The sequence below is a fragment of the Prionailurus bengalensis genome, chromosome B4 (genome assembly GCF_016509475.1).
Source record: "Prionailurus bengalensis isolate Pbe53 chromosome B4, Fcat_Pben_1.1_paternal_pri, whole genome shotgun sequence".
Classification (NCBI taxonomy): Eukaryota; Metazoa; Chordata; class Mammalia; order Carnivora; family Felidae; genus Prionailurus; species Prionailurus bengalensis.
Genome location: NC_057358.1, coordinates 57594834 through 57607645, shown reverse-complemented (window position 1 = coordinate 57607645; position 12812 = coordinate 57594834). Strand labels below are relative to the sequence as shown.

The following is a 12812-nucleotide window of genomic DNA, read 5'->3' as shown; positions in this document are numbered from 1 at the left end:
TTTATTTTCTTCAACAAAATATGGTCTCCGACAAGAAATGAATTCCAGATTACCCAAGGCGGTTTGGACTGGCCACGTGGTACAGTCAACTACCTAGAGGCATAGAGGGATGAGTTAAAGTCTTCCGCAAGAGTCTGTGCAGAGGAAACTACATGAGGAGGAACTGCTGCTCTGTTGCAGTTGGCCAGTACCTTGCTGCCTTCGCGTAACCCTGCAACCTATCTGCTCTCACTGCATTCTCAGAAAGAGGGGGAAGTGCAATGTCTGAGGGAGTACTTGAGAAAGGATAATGGCATGATCAGATGTACCCCATATAAATTATTCCTTGTGATGTGAAAATGCTGCTAAAGGGACCAGGAAGATTCTGAACTGAATAAGTCCAAGTGGAAACAATTCTAGAAAACACGGCAGTGTGACCCTAATCCACTTAACTTGGTCTGTCTTTAAGTTTCCACTTACTTAGAGTTCATCCTTTCAGAAGTCGAGCACCCCTGTCATTGAGTAGTGGTCAGATTAACTGGGCTGTCCTGCTTACTTGCTGGCTAAAGTCGTTTTTGTTACTTGTAATGTAAGCTCTTGGAAAGCTGCAAAGTACAGTGACAGACACTATCATATTCAATTGGACATGCTTTCTGCAGATTTGTTAAGGATTTACTCTACACATTTGTAGCATTTAGTTGCCATGGAGATGACCTCAGTGGTAAGAGGAACAGCCTTTAGGTTGGACCTCAGATTTTCCTTTCATTTCCATTTAATTTGATTTGACTGCAAAATGTCACTTCCATTGCATTGATTAAGCTTCATTGCTGCCACCAGCCGTGTTAGGAAGGTGAAAGGGCAGGCCAGCTGCTGTCATTTTGCACCCCTACCCTTTTCTGATATCAATACAGATAGGCTTTTGAGATGAGAAACTCCTTCACTACATTGATGCAGACACAATTTCCCTTGCTCACTTCATGAAATATAATAAAACTAGAATTATGTTCAAAAGTTATTATTCACTCAAAAGTACACTCTGTATAACCTCAAGTTTTCTCTTTTTCAGCTCCATGCTTTGTAAGTTGTGATATATAATGTATGAAAACTAAAAATTACTATCTTCTGTTTCCCTTAAAATTTTTTTAAGATAAACTCTGCAGTTGTCTACTTCTTGAGATAGTTCTTTTATAGTTTAAGTGAGTCAGAAATAAATTACAAAATGAAATTATACAAATATGAAGTATTAATTTTTGCTTCAATGGGTTGGAAGTCCTATCCTTAAGTATTAAGGTAAGTTGGAAGCAAAATGATTAAACATTAGACATTAGACATTCTAAATACTACATTAGACATTAGACAAAGTTTTTCTTTGGTATCCTGTACTGCCTCTTTCTGCTTCTTTCTTTATTCTTTTCCCTGACTCTTACTGCCTTCAGTAACCCAGAACTCATCAATCTCTTTTTTCAGGTAAAAAAACACAATTTGAAAATTTAATTCAACACTAAGTTTTGAGAAATTAAACACGTTAACTCCTTAGGAGTGCAGCATTTATATTTCACCGGAGAAGAGGAAAAACATTATTTAATGCAAGAAACTTACTTAGGAGAACTCTGGTAATAAACTGGGGAGGACAATTTGACAGGAAGCCTTTCAGATGCTTTTCAAATCATGATACATAGATTTCAGCCTTGATGTGAATGCTTGGTTCTGCTGCATTTAGGAGGTTACCATGCTAGGTTTCTATAGACTATCATTTGTGAAAGAAGCCCTCAGTTGCTTGATGGAACATATACAAGAAACCTTTGAATTCATAGCTGGAAAACAGAAGTCAGTGATTACTATAGATACACCAGCACTTTGGGGGCAAAGGACCTTGTCTAGGTAGCTTTATTGACTAGGATTGGGATGAGGGGAAAAAGGAAGCAGTAATTGCTATTTAGATCTTGGTTTCCTGGTTTGTGGGGTTTGGGCCAGAATCAGGTATGCTGCCCTTTGGGTATTGCCTCCAGCATTCTATCCAATGTGTGTTTGATTAGTTCCTGTTATTTCTGTTGGAAGTCTATAAAGTGATATGCAGTGGGAGAGTACTGACAATTCTTTGGTCTCTGCTGTAGTAACTGTACTTAATTAGACCAGTTTCGCTATGTTGGTATATTCTAGATTCCAGTTAGCAATAGCGTGAAAGTCATAAACATGGCTGCCTTTAGTTGTTATCTATAAATGATTTAGAGTAGTGTTTGTCAAACTGTAATGTGCATATGAGTCACCTGAATATCTTGTTAAAATGCAAGTTCTGATTCAGAAGGCCTGGGGTGGGGCCTGAAATTCTGTGTCTGTAGCAAGTTGCCAGCCAGGGCTGATGTTGCTTATATACTTTGTAGAGTAGGGACCTAGGGCAGGTTCTCCGACTAAGTGCACATTAGAATCACCTGGGAAGATTAAAACATCTATGCCTGGGTCCCATCCTACCCCAGAGGTTAATATTTAATTGAGTGTGGCTGGGTACCAGGATTTTAAAAGCTGTCCAGGTGATTTTGATATTTAGCCAAGGGTGAACATACCGATTAGATAATGGACCTGTGAAGGTGGGGAAAATATGTGTTTTATTTTTACTACTAATTTGGAGGTTTTAGAGAAGACACTGAGACAAATTTGTAACTAAAGAATAATTTATCATTCCATTCATTAACTGCAATTATTAGTCTGCCAGTGAACATTTACCAATACTATCTTCAGTGTTTTCTTCTTTTCAAAATACTTTAAGATGGGTTGGCAGATTTAGCAAATAAAAAGATACACTGAGGCGCCATTCCATGCTGTTGAACCAGAACCTGCATTTTAACAAGATATTCAGGTGATTCATAAACACAACATAAATACTGCATGGGATACGCTTAAAAAAATCAAATTTACTTGGGTGTCCTGTATTTTTTATCTTGCAGCTCTATTTAGGAAGTAATTAACACTTATTTCATTACAGAATAAGATGGAAAGTAGTATTCTGAGTTTAGAGAACACTTTTAATATCTCGCTTCTTGTTTTGCCTAATCTTCCTGTGTCTGCAGTGTCCACTGATCTTTAAGCCTAACGTAAAATAAAACCAGTGATAGACCTTAAGATGTCATGCTGCGTATTAGGAACAAATAAGAATGTACTGTTCTGTGTATTTATGCAAGAATGGGAGACAGCTCTACCATTGTTAGTATGCTCATCAGTTTACGTTAAAAAATTGTTTTACGTCTTTCTCCTAAATTTATTTAAAGAATTATCACAGATTTTAAAATCCTTTTATTTAAGGAATTCAGAAGCCCCCTTGTTATAACTAAAGTGTAACAGGGGCGCCTGGGTGGCTCAGTCGGTTAGGCGGCCGACTTCGGCTCAGGTCATGATCTCATGGTCTGTGAGTTCGAGCCCCGCGTCGGGCTCTGTGCTGACAGCTCAGAGCCTGCAGCCTGTTTCGGATTCTGTGTCTCCCTCTCTCTGACCCTCCCCCATTCATGCTCTGTCTCTCTGTCTCAAAAATAAATAAACGTTAAAAAAAAAAAAGTGTAACAGTTTGGTTGTGCTCATAAAACAACAAATACCAGAATTCCACTGAATGAGAATTATACAAAGGCTGATCTTACTATGAAAAAACAGCCCCACGGGCTGTAAAATATTGTGTCTATATATCCAAAACAGAAATGCTAATCTTTCAAAAATTGCTTAGATAAATTAAAATGTCAAAGTTCAGCATTTTTTTTTTAAATTTTTTTAATGCTTATTTATTTTTGAGAGAGAGACTGTGCAAGCCAGGGAGGGGCAGAGAGAGAGAGAAAGAGAGAGAGGGAGGGAGACACGGAATCCGAAACAGGCTCCGGGCTCCGAGTTGCCAGCACAGAGCCCAACGTGGGGCTTGAACTCATGAACCATGAGATCATGACCTGAGCCAAAGTCGGACGCTTAATCGACTGAGCCACCCAGGCATCCCCAAAGTTCAACATTGTTAAAAGCAACATTTAACCTGGCTCATGTCAATAGCAGTCTTATGAATCACAGATAGCAAAAAAACCAGTTTATAAAAGTTTAGTCACAAAAATTAATTTTTAGGTTAAGGTAAAAAACATATCATTGACATTATTAGATTTTTCTTTCAACTATCTCCCCTTCTGGAGTCTTTGTAACACCTCTGGTACTCTATTAAGAAGACATTCATATGCTGGTATTGAATACAGTGATTTGCGCTTTAAAATGTAGTGTTGAGAACTCTATTTGGAATGTGTTGCTGCATATAAGATTGAGCTTTAATAGTGTTATATTTCAGTCTATAAATAACTTTTACTTCCTATCTGACATTAGAACAATGTATGGCATTTGGCAAAAAGTAAACTGCCAAATGATTTCTTAAGTGCCTAGTTAAGGGATGTCATTGTAAATTTTTATCCTGGTGAGGAACACTGTAACAATATGTCTTAGCTTTACTAACCCCTGAGAGTAAATTATTTATTTTTGGCACTATGAGATCATAAATGTTAACCAACATTCTGAAAAGTTTGCAATTGTTGATTTTTAGTGAGTCAAGTTAATAAGTATATTATGTAGTGAAGCTATACTTGGGACCATCAGGAAGGTAAATTATAACCAAGGCCTCACACTTGGAAACGTGGTAAACAAGAGGGGGCGGGGTACAGAGGATGTTTATTTGTAGTCCCAGTAAGGCAGTGGGATGAACATACAGTGGCTTCAGAGTCAGATCTTACATGACCCAAATGGACCTCAGTTCCTTCATTTATAAAATGAGAGAAGAAATATTCCTTCATTGAGTCATGAAGATTAAGATAATGTTATGTAAAGTTCCTTGCATCATGCTAGTAGATATTCAGAAGAAAACGTTAATTTCTACCTCAACCATCCTGATCCCCTAAATCTCTCCAAACCCATTTGGATGATTCTCCTTCCTTGGGAGAGTTTCTAGAAATCTAAATATGGCACGTGGGAGGCTGTAAAGAGATAAACTGTTAACTGTTACTTGGCCAGACTTAAAAGCCAATGTGATTTTTTCAGGTGAAGTCTAGTTGAAGTCCATTGAGGAAAACAATTTCTTTCTTTTTAAAAAAATTTTAAATGTTTATTTATTTTTGACAGAGAGAGAGAGAGAGACACACACACACACACACACACACACACACACGCGCGCGCGCACGCGGAGTGCGAGCTGGGGAGGGGGAGGGAGGGGGAGACACAGAATCTGAAGCAGGCTCCAGGCTCTGAGCCATCAGCACAGGGCCCACTGAGGACGTGGAACTCACAAACTGCAAGATCATGACCTGAGCCTCCCAACCAACTGAGGCACCCAGGTGCCCCAGGAAAGTAATTTCTAATAAAGGACACCCACCTGGAAGTGAAAAGGCGGAGGAGCTGTTACCAGGACTGACTAGACATTTGATTCAATGCAAATTATTTAATTGTTCTTGGCTGAGGTTTCTTTACCTTTATAAAAGAAGTAATGTTGCATTGTAATATATCTTGGTATCCCTCCAGCTCCTCTCATTGTGATGCCTCTTGGGTCTGGTGCCTTGAGGTCCTAAGTTGGAGACTGGGAGTGCCCTTGAGATCAACAGCTGTGAGGGAATAGGCCCCCAGGACCAGGCAGAGGGAGGAGCTATAGTGACATGTAGTTACCACGCAGGCCTCAACGGAACCTTGGAGATCTTGGGTACTTCTTGGCCCTTCAGAGTTTTTTGTGAAGGAGGCAAGGGTGCCCATCCTCCATCGCTCTAAACCCTTCATAGGTGTGTGAGACTCTGGCCAAAGCATCTCTCTTCCTCCGGGGGGCAGATCCTGAGGAGGAATCACTTCGGAATTAGCAGCAGCTAGACCCTGTGGCAGCTGGAGGGAGTGCCTCCATCCTGGACCGGCATTTGACTCAGCCTCTACTGCAGAAGGTTGGTTTTCTAGCATCTTGGGGTCATGGCCTTATCCTCAGCAGAATATCAGTCTTTATTGGAGTGCTATCATTTTCAGAGATGTTTTGGGGGAAATGCTAAACTTTGGAATCTCCGGGTGTGTTTGTGGGTGTTATTTTGAACATAGGCTATGTGTGTGCATTTTCTGAAGTAAAATTAATCAAAATAATCTGATGTGAAGTCTTTGCTAAACTTTGCAAAAGTTTAAGTTTAGAAAGTTAAACTTTGCTAAGCTTTGCAGAAGGGTAGACTTATTTCTAAGAGGTCTCTTCTACAGATTTCTCCAAAAGCATCATGAAAAATGGCATTGGCTTTTAGAGTTTAGAGTTTGTAATTGTGACCAAAACAAAAAGTGCTCAAGTACAGTAAGAGGCATTAAAAAAAATTCAAGTAGGTAGTTTTACAAATCACTGAGAAAATCAGCCTACTTTGGAACTTACAAAACAAAAAAATGATTTTGTTTAGATTCTGTTCCAGTTTTGAGTAGGGGAATTCTTCTGTCTCCGTGCTATTTATTCACCTCTAGTTGGTCATTTTTCAAGTATGAGGATGGTATGTTTCACAGATGATGTGCTGTGGATTAGCCCTCTGTGCTGGGGCCTTGTAGTGAAGGTATTTTGATGTTAGTTGAAACAGGGGGCTGAATGGATAAGACCCTCGAGAAGATAAAGCTAACTTTGTCTACATCTAAAGAAGTTCAGTGTTATTACATACCAATGCATTCTTGCAAGGGTCTTACTTGGTGGAAAACATAGTGAACCTCTGTATCCCCTTTCTTGGCCTGAAAATGGGACGTCAGGCAGCATCTAATCATCTTTCTTGTTTTTTTAAAAAAAAAGAGAGAAAGATTTCTATTTGTGTCAGATTTTAGATGTCTTAATATTTTTTCCTGTCTAATTTTGCAGAAAGTGATAATAGAGTTCCTGTCAAATTAGAGGCTGCAGACTTTTAACCTATGGTGCGAAAAAAAACACATTAGTTATTATTACCATAAACGTAATTCAAATAAATATTTAGTTGTAATACCATTATGTTGAAGGGCGCATTCCAAGCATATAATTTTGCTCATTATAAATATTAAAAATTCACAATGACAGTACATTGGAGAAGAAATGAGAAAAAAAATACAGAGGTTTTTGGAGTAAGTCTTTTGCTTCCAAAGATGGAGTTTCAGGGGCATCAGGGTAGCTCAATCGGTTGAGCATTCGACCCTAGATTTCAGTTTAGGTCATGATCTCAAGAGCCGCTGTGAAGGGCTCTGGCTCGCACGGCAGGCACAGAGTCTGCTTAGGAGTCTCTCCTGCCCCTCCTCTCTCTCTGCCCCTCCCTCCCTCAAAACAAACAAAAAGCAAAGCAAAAACACAACAACAAAGATGAGGTTTTAGTGTAAATTCCTAATTGGAACAGTTGGAATGAAAGTGCCTTTCATAGGGGTGCCTGCGTGGCTCAGTCGGTTGAGCACTGGGGACTCTTGATTTTGGCTCAGGTCCTGATCCCACAGTTCTCCAGTTCGAGCCCCACTTCAGGTTCCATGCTGACAGTGCTGAGCCTGCTTGGGATTCTCTCTCTCTTCCTCTCTCTCTCTTTCCGTCTCTCTGCCCCTCCCCCACTCGTGCTCCCTTGCTCTCTCTCAAAAATAAATAAACCTAAAAGATTCCCATAAAGAATTGTTCATCTCTGTTAAAGAACACAAAATTATTTTCTAAAATACCATAAAACCTGCCACATGTTTGTATCTGTGAGTCAGAGACCAAAGTCAATAGGGTCAAGGGTGGATCAAAGTGAGAAATGAAAGAAGCAAGTAGAAAACTCACTGTGGCCAGCCAGCCTCATAGAGAGAACTATGAGCAAGTGATATTTCTGACCTTTGCTGAACCTGTTTAAGTCACCTGAGAATACTTGCTTGAGTATAATTGTTAAATGTGAAAATGATGCTGGATCAAACTTTAGAATTTTTCAGACCTTTGTTAAGGTGATGACAATTTTGAGTGTCTCATCATTACATTTTCCAAATACCTGTAAATAGAGCACACATTTTCATAGTTCAAGTTTATGGATAAAATATCTAAGCAGGTGCATTTTCAGTGTGAAAGAGTATTTTCTCAGCCAGATTATTAGAACAAGAGAATGACTGAGAAAAGAAAGAACATACTCTAGAGAAGTCCTTTCTAACATTGCTTTTAGCAGTATTATCAAATTGGGTCACAGATAATTAGATTAATTTGACTACCCTATGGTTTTATTTGGAGATATGTAATGTGGCAACTCTCTTCGCTCTTGGATATCTATAGGATATAAGAAAATGGAAATGCTAGGTCTTCAAAAATGAAACAGCTATTATGTCACGCTCAATCAGAGAGATGTAGACATTGATAGAGTATCAACACCTGAAGCCACTCTATTAAAGCATGCCTTGGTTCCTCAAGCAAAAGTCACAGAAAATTGTCTCATGTTTCACCATCTAGACTTGCTACCACTTGGTGTCCTTTAATTGGCTATCATGTCCATTTACCAGAAATTGGCTCTGTTTTCCAGCTGCTGGATGTAGGTGATTTACTTGTGTGTGTGTGCTCAGGAGTACGCCTGCAAGAGTGTCGTTTCAAACATCATTTTTCTTAGAGAAATTACTAACCTGTGTGTATCTGAATATGTGTACTACAAAGGAATTATAAAACCTAGAACGTAAGAGGCTTTCAAAGGGTCCGAGTGGCCTTAAAGACAGTATTAGAGTAGAGGGGTCATGAAAGCCCCTGGGTGGGCCCAGGTCTATAAGGTATTATTAAGTACAATTTAAGGATCATATCAAAGGAATTTAAAAATAAATAGCACAATTCTTGGTATGTGCATTTTACCCAGTATAGGGAAGCTTATAAACCCACATCTTAATGCCCCTTTGAGTAGATTGCATTTAGGTTTAGAGCATAACCACTTAAGTATGCAGCTTTGTTCAACTTCTTAAGAAATCAGGGTTGTTATTGTTTTTGTTTGTTTTTTTGTTTCTGTTTATGTCCCATTGTAGTGTTTTTTTTTTCTTTTAGGAAAAAATTTCCAGCACTTAACTTTGCTTTTCTGAACTCTAACAGACATTTATGGTTATCTAATTACCGTAACCACGTATTTCCTGAAATGTTGTTCACGAGTAGTTTTAACCACAAATACAGATGCTCTAATTTCAGATTTTCTGAATTGGGTCCACTGCTATCATCAGGGGAAGGTTCACGTAAATCTAGAATAAATATTTTAAAAATATAAGAATGAGTACTTTAAATGTGGAAGAAGATAAATGTAACATTCTTCTGAAACAAGTCTAGTAAGGATTTTAAGTTTTTAAGACTTTCTATTTAATTACTTTGCATTGAAGCCAGCTGGTTTGGTAACTTTCATGACCTTATATTCCCTGAATGTTCTCATAAATCAAAGGAAGAATATGCTCAATTCTAACATTAGTCCTGGGGAAAATTCCATATTTGAAAACAAAAGAAAGAAAGGTAGAATCAAGGTTGCCTTGGGAATTTTGAGGGCCTTGGTAAGGTTAATTGGGAGGGCATAAATTCCTTTATCCTCAGATTTTTCTTTTCCTTTCTCTTTTCTCCCCCTAAGCTTTCCTGCCCTCTAACCCATCAATTTCTCTTGCAGCTTGAGCCTTCACACTTCAACATTGAACTTGGAGATATAAAAATATTCTAACAGGCAGGGGGATGGCCTTGATGATCTCTTAAAGTTCTTTTTAGTGTTCTATTTTAAATTCCAATGATTGAATAGAAGCTCAGGGGTGAAATGGCCCTCTGGAGGTCATCAGCTGTAGCTCCCTCCATGTAACAATGCCTCCTACTTTCTGGGAGTTGGCATTAACAGCCAGTCCCAAGGGACCTCTTTATTCTCTGAATTTCTTCAGCACTATGGACTGTCTTATTGACCAGTTGGTGAAGGAAGTGCACATCAGACTTGAGAATTTTTTGAGCTATACATTTTACCTTCTTCCTAACTTAGGTTTTAAATATATAAATCATTGCTTGAGTGAATTACTCTTTTGAAAGAGATCTATGTTAAAGATTTCAGGTGTTGTTTTGAGGTGGTGGGGAGTTTCTGGTGGATGAGAATTGAAGGAGGTCAGAATCCATTGAGATCAAGCAATTCAACAAATATTAATTGAGGACTTCCAAGTAAGGGGTTGTAAAGTCTAATGCCTCAGAAGACAAGGATGGTAACATAAATCTTGAATTAAACTCTATGTAAGGCAATAGGGATGGTGTGAGGCCTGAGGCATTTGGGACCTGGTGCGAGGATTCTTGCCTTAGCTGTTCTGCCCAAAGCATGCCCACAGTTTGCAAACCCTTAAGTCTCTTTGCATGGTGTCTGTTCCATCTTGTGGGAGATACTCAAGTGAACACTGAGGTACAACCGTGATAAAAATGACTATTCTAGTGGTGGCTACCATTTACAAAGTGGCTACTAGGTCTCAGGGATCATGCCACTCTTTTTCAATCCTTACACTTATCCTATGAGATCGTCCTGTTCAACTCTGTTTCAAAGATGGGAAGGTGGAGCCCCAGAGAAGATCAGTTACTTGTGCATAGTTACTCCTTTAATAATTGTTGGAGGCCAGATTAAAATTGAAGTCATCCAATTTAGCAACTTCCAAAACCTGTGGTCTTAACCATTATTCAGGTATATCTCAGGCTATCTTCTGTGAGATGTTAATGATATCTGTTTTTTTTTTTTTAAACAGTTGATGATTCTGTGATCAAATAATGGAAAACAAAATTTGGGTTCCAGAAACTTAAATCCTACACAGTACTTACCATGGGACTTTTTCCAGATCCTTTAATTTTACTGTGTTGTGAATGCCCCAAAGTAGTATATATATTTCGCAGTATTTCCCAAGCTCATGTGAATTGTACACATTGTCTCAAGTCCTGGTGTCCTAAGGAACCAAATTTGAGAAACTCTTATCTGTTAATACCTAGCTCTCTCACTGAGATGGGGTTGTCATTAAAGACCAAAGTATTTTGGGTGCACACAAGATAGACGTTAATTAGAGAATGCATCAAAGGGAAGGTAACATGTGTCATTGGGTCTTAAAAGTGGATAATTCACAAATTATATTTACATGGATGATATTCGGCATTAGAGAGCATTCCAGGAGAAATGATTTTAGTCAGGCAATATTGCAGACATACACACAGAGACTGGAATGTGCCAAGGTGAATTTGGGAAGTGTTGAAGAAAAATAGGAGAAAACCATCGTTTGATTTTTATTATGAATTAATTGTTCGTTGTATTTTAGAAGATTGGTTTTATTTTTTCGAATATTAGAAAAGTACACTTGAACATTTCAAGTCAGATGACACATGAGTCATCATCTCTCATACTATTAAAATTACTCATCGAGCAAATATTTACTGACTGCTTATTATATTCCAATTCTGTTTTGGGTGCTGAGGCTACACTGTAAATAAGGTATACAAGCTTCCTGTTCTCAGACAACTTGCAGACAAAAGCAACACGAGACCATGTCAACTAGTGATAAGTACTATGCAGAGAGATAAAACGTGGTGAAGAGTGCCTTAATGGCTATTTTAGAATAGCAAGAAGGAACCAGACATTTGAAGATCATGGGGATAACATATTAGGCAGAGAGAACAGCTGGTGCAATATCCCTAAGGGAGAAACCAATTGAGGTTATTGAGGAATAGAGAAAAGGCTAATGTGGTTGGAGCATGGGCAAAGAGGAAAATGGTAAGAAGAGTTTATAGGGATTGACAAGAACCAGACCACAGAGTAAGGAGTTAGGAATTTTCTGAAGTGTGATGGTAAACTATAAGAGATGTGTAAGAAGTGTGTGTGTAAGAAGATGTGACCGTGTGTGTGTGTGTGTGTTTTGCACACATGGGCACATAATCTCTGGCTGCTTTCTGGAGAATAAATTTCAAGGAGAAAGCGTAGAAGCAGGGGCACCAGTTAGGAAACCATTGCAGTGGTCTAGGTAGGAAGGAATAGTTTAGACTAGGGTTGGTAGTTAAGATGGAGAGAAGTTGACAAACAAACATATAAGGTTTTTAAATTATTTACTTATTTTTAATTTTTGTTTTTTAACAGTGTTTAAATTTATTTATTTTGAGAGCGTGAGAGAGAGAGAGAGATCATGAGTGGGGAAGAGGGGAGAGGGAGAGAAAGAATCCCAAGCAGACTCCCTCCTGTCAGAGCAGAGCCCAATGTGGGGCTCAATCTCAGGAACTGTGGGATCATGACCTGAGCCAAAGCCAAGAGTCAGACGCTTAACTGACTAAGCCCCCCAGGTGCCCCTTACTTTTGTTTTTTTTAATGTTTATTTTTGAGAGACAGAAAGCCTAACCAAGCATGCTCTAGCAGGGGAGGGGCAGAGAGAGAGAGGGGGACAGAGGATCCCAAGCAGGCTCCATGCTCTCTCCCAGCAGAGAGCGCGATGTGGGGCTGGGACTCATGAACCGTGAGATTATGACCTGAGCCGAAGTCAAGTCGGATGCTTAACTGAGCCACCCAGGTGCCCTAAATTATTATTTAAAAAATGTTTTAAGGGTACCTGTGTGGCTCAGTCAGTTAAGCATCTGACTTTGGCTCAGATCTTGATCTCACGGTTCGTGAGTTTGAGCCCCCACATCAGGCTTCATGCTGGCAGCTCAGAGCCTGGAGCCTGCTTCAGATACTGTGTTTCCCTCTCTGTCCCTCCCTTGCTCACGCTCTGTCTCTGTCTCTCAAAAATAAATAAACGTTAAAAAAAATTAAAAAAAATTAAAAATGTTTTAAATTGAAGTATAGTTGGCAGTATTTCATTAGTTCCAGGCATATAACTTAGTGATTCAACAAGTTCATATGTTGTGCTATGCTCACCACAAGAATAGCTATCAT

General features: G+C 39.0%; 1 protein-coding gene across 1 annotated transcript in view; it reads left to right on the top strand.

Moving 5' to 3' along the window:
• The window catches only part of SOX5 (SRY-box transcription factor 5), a 1010647-nt gene that overhangs the window by 97086 nt on the left and 900749 nt on the right, over positions 1-12812 (top strand). The window lies entirely within an intron of this gene.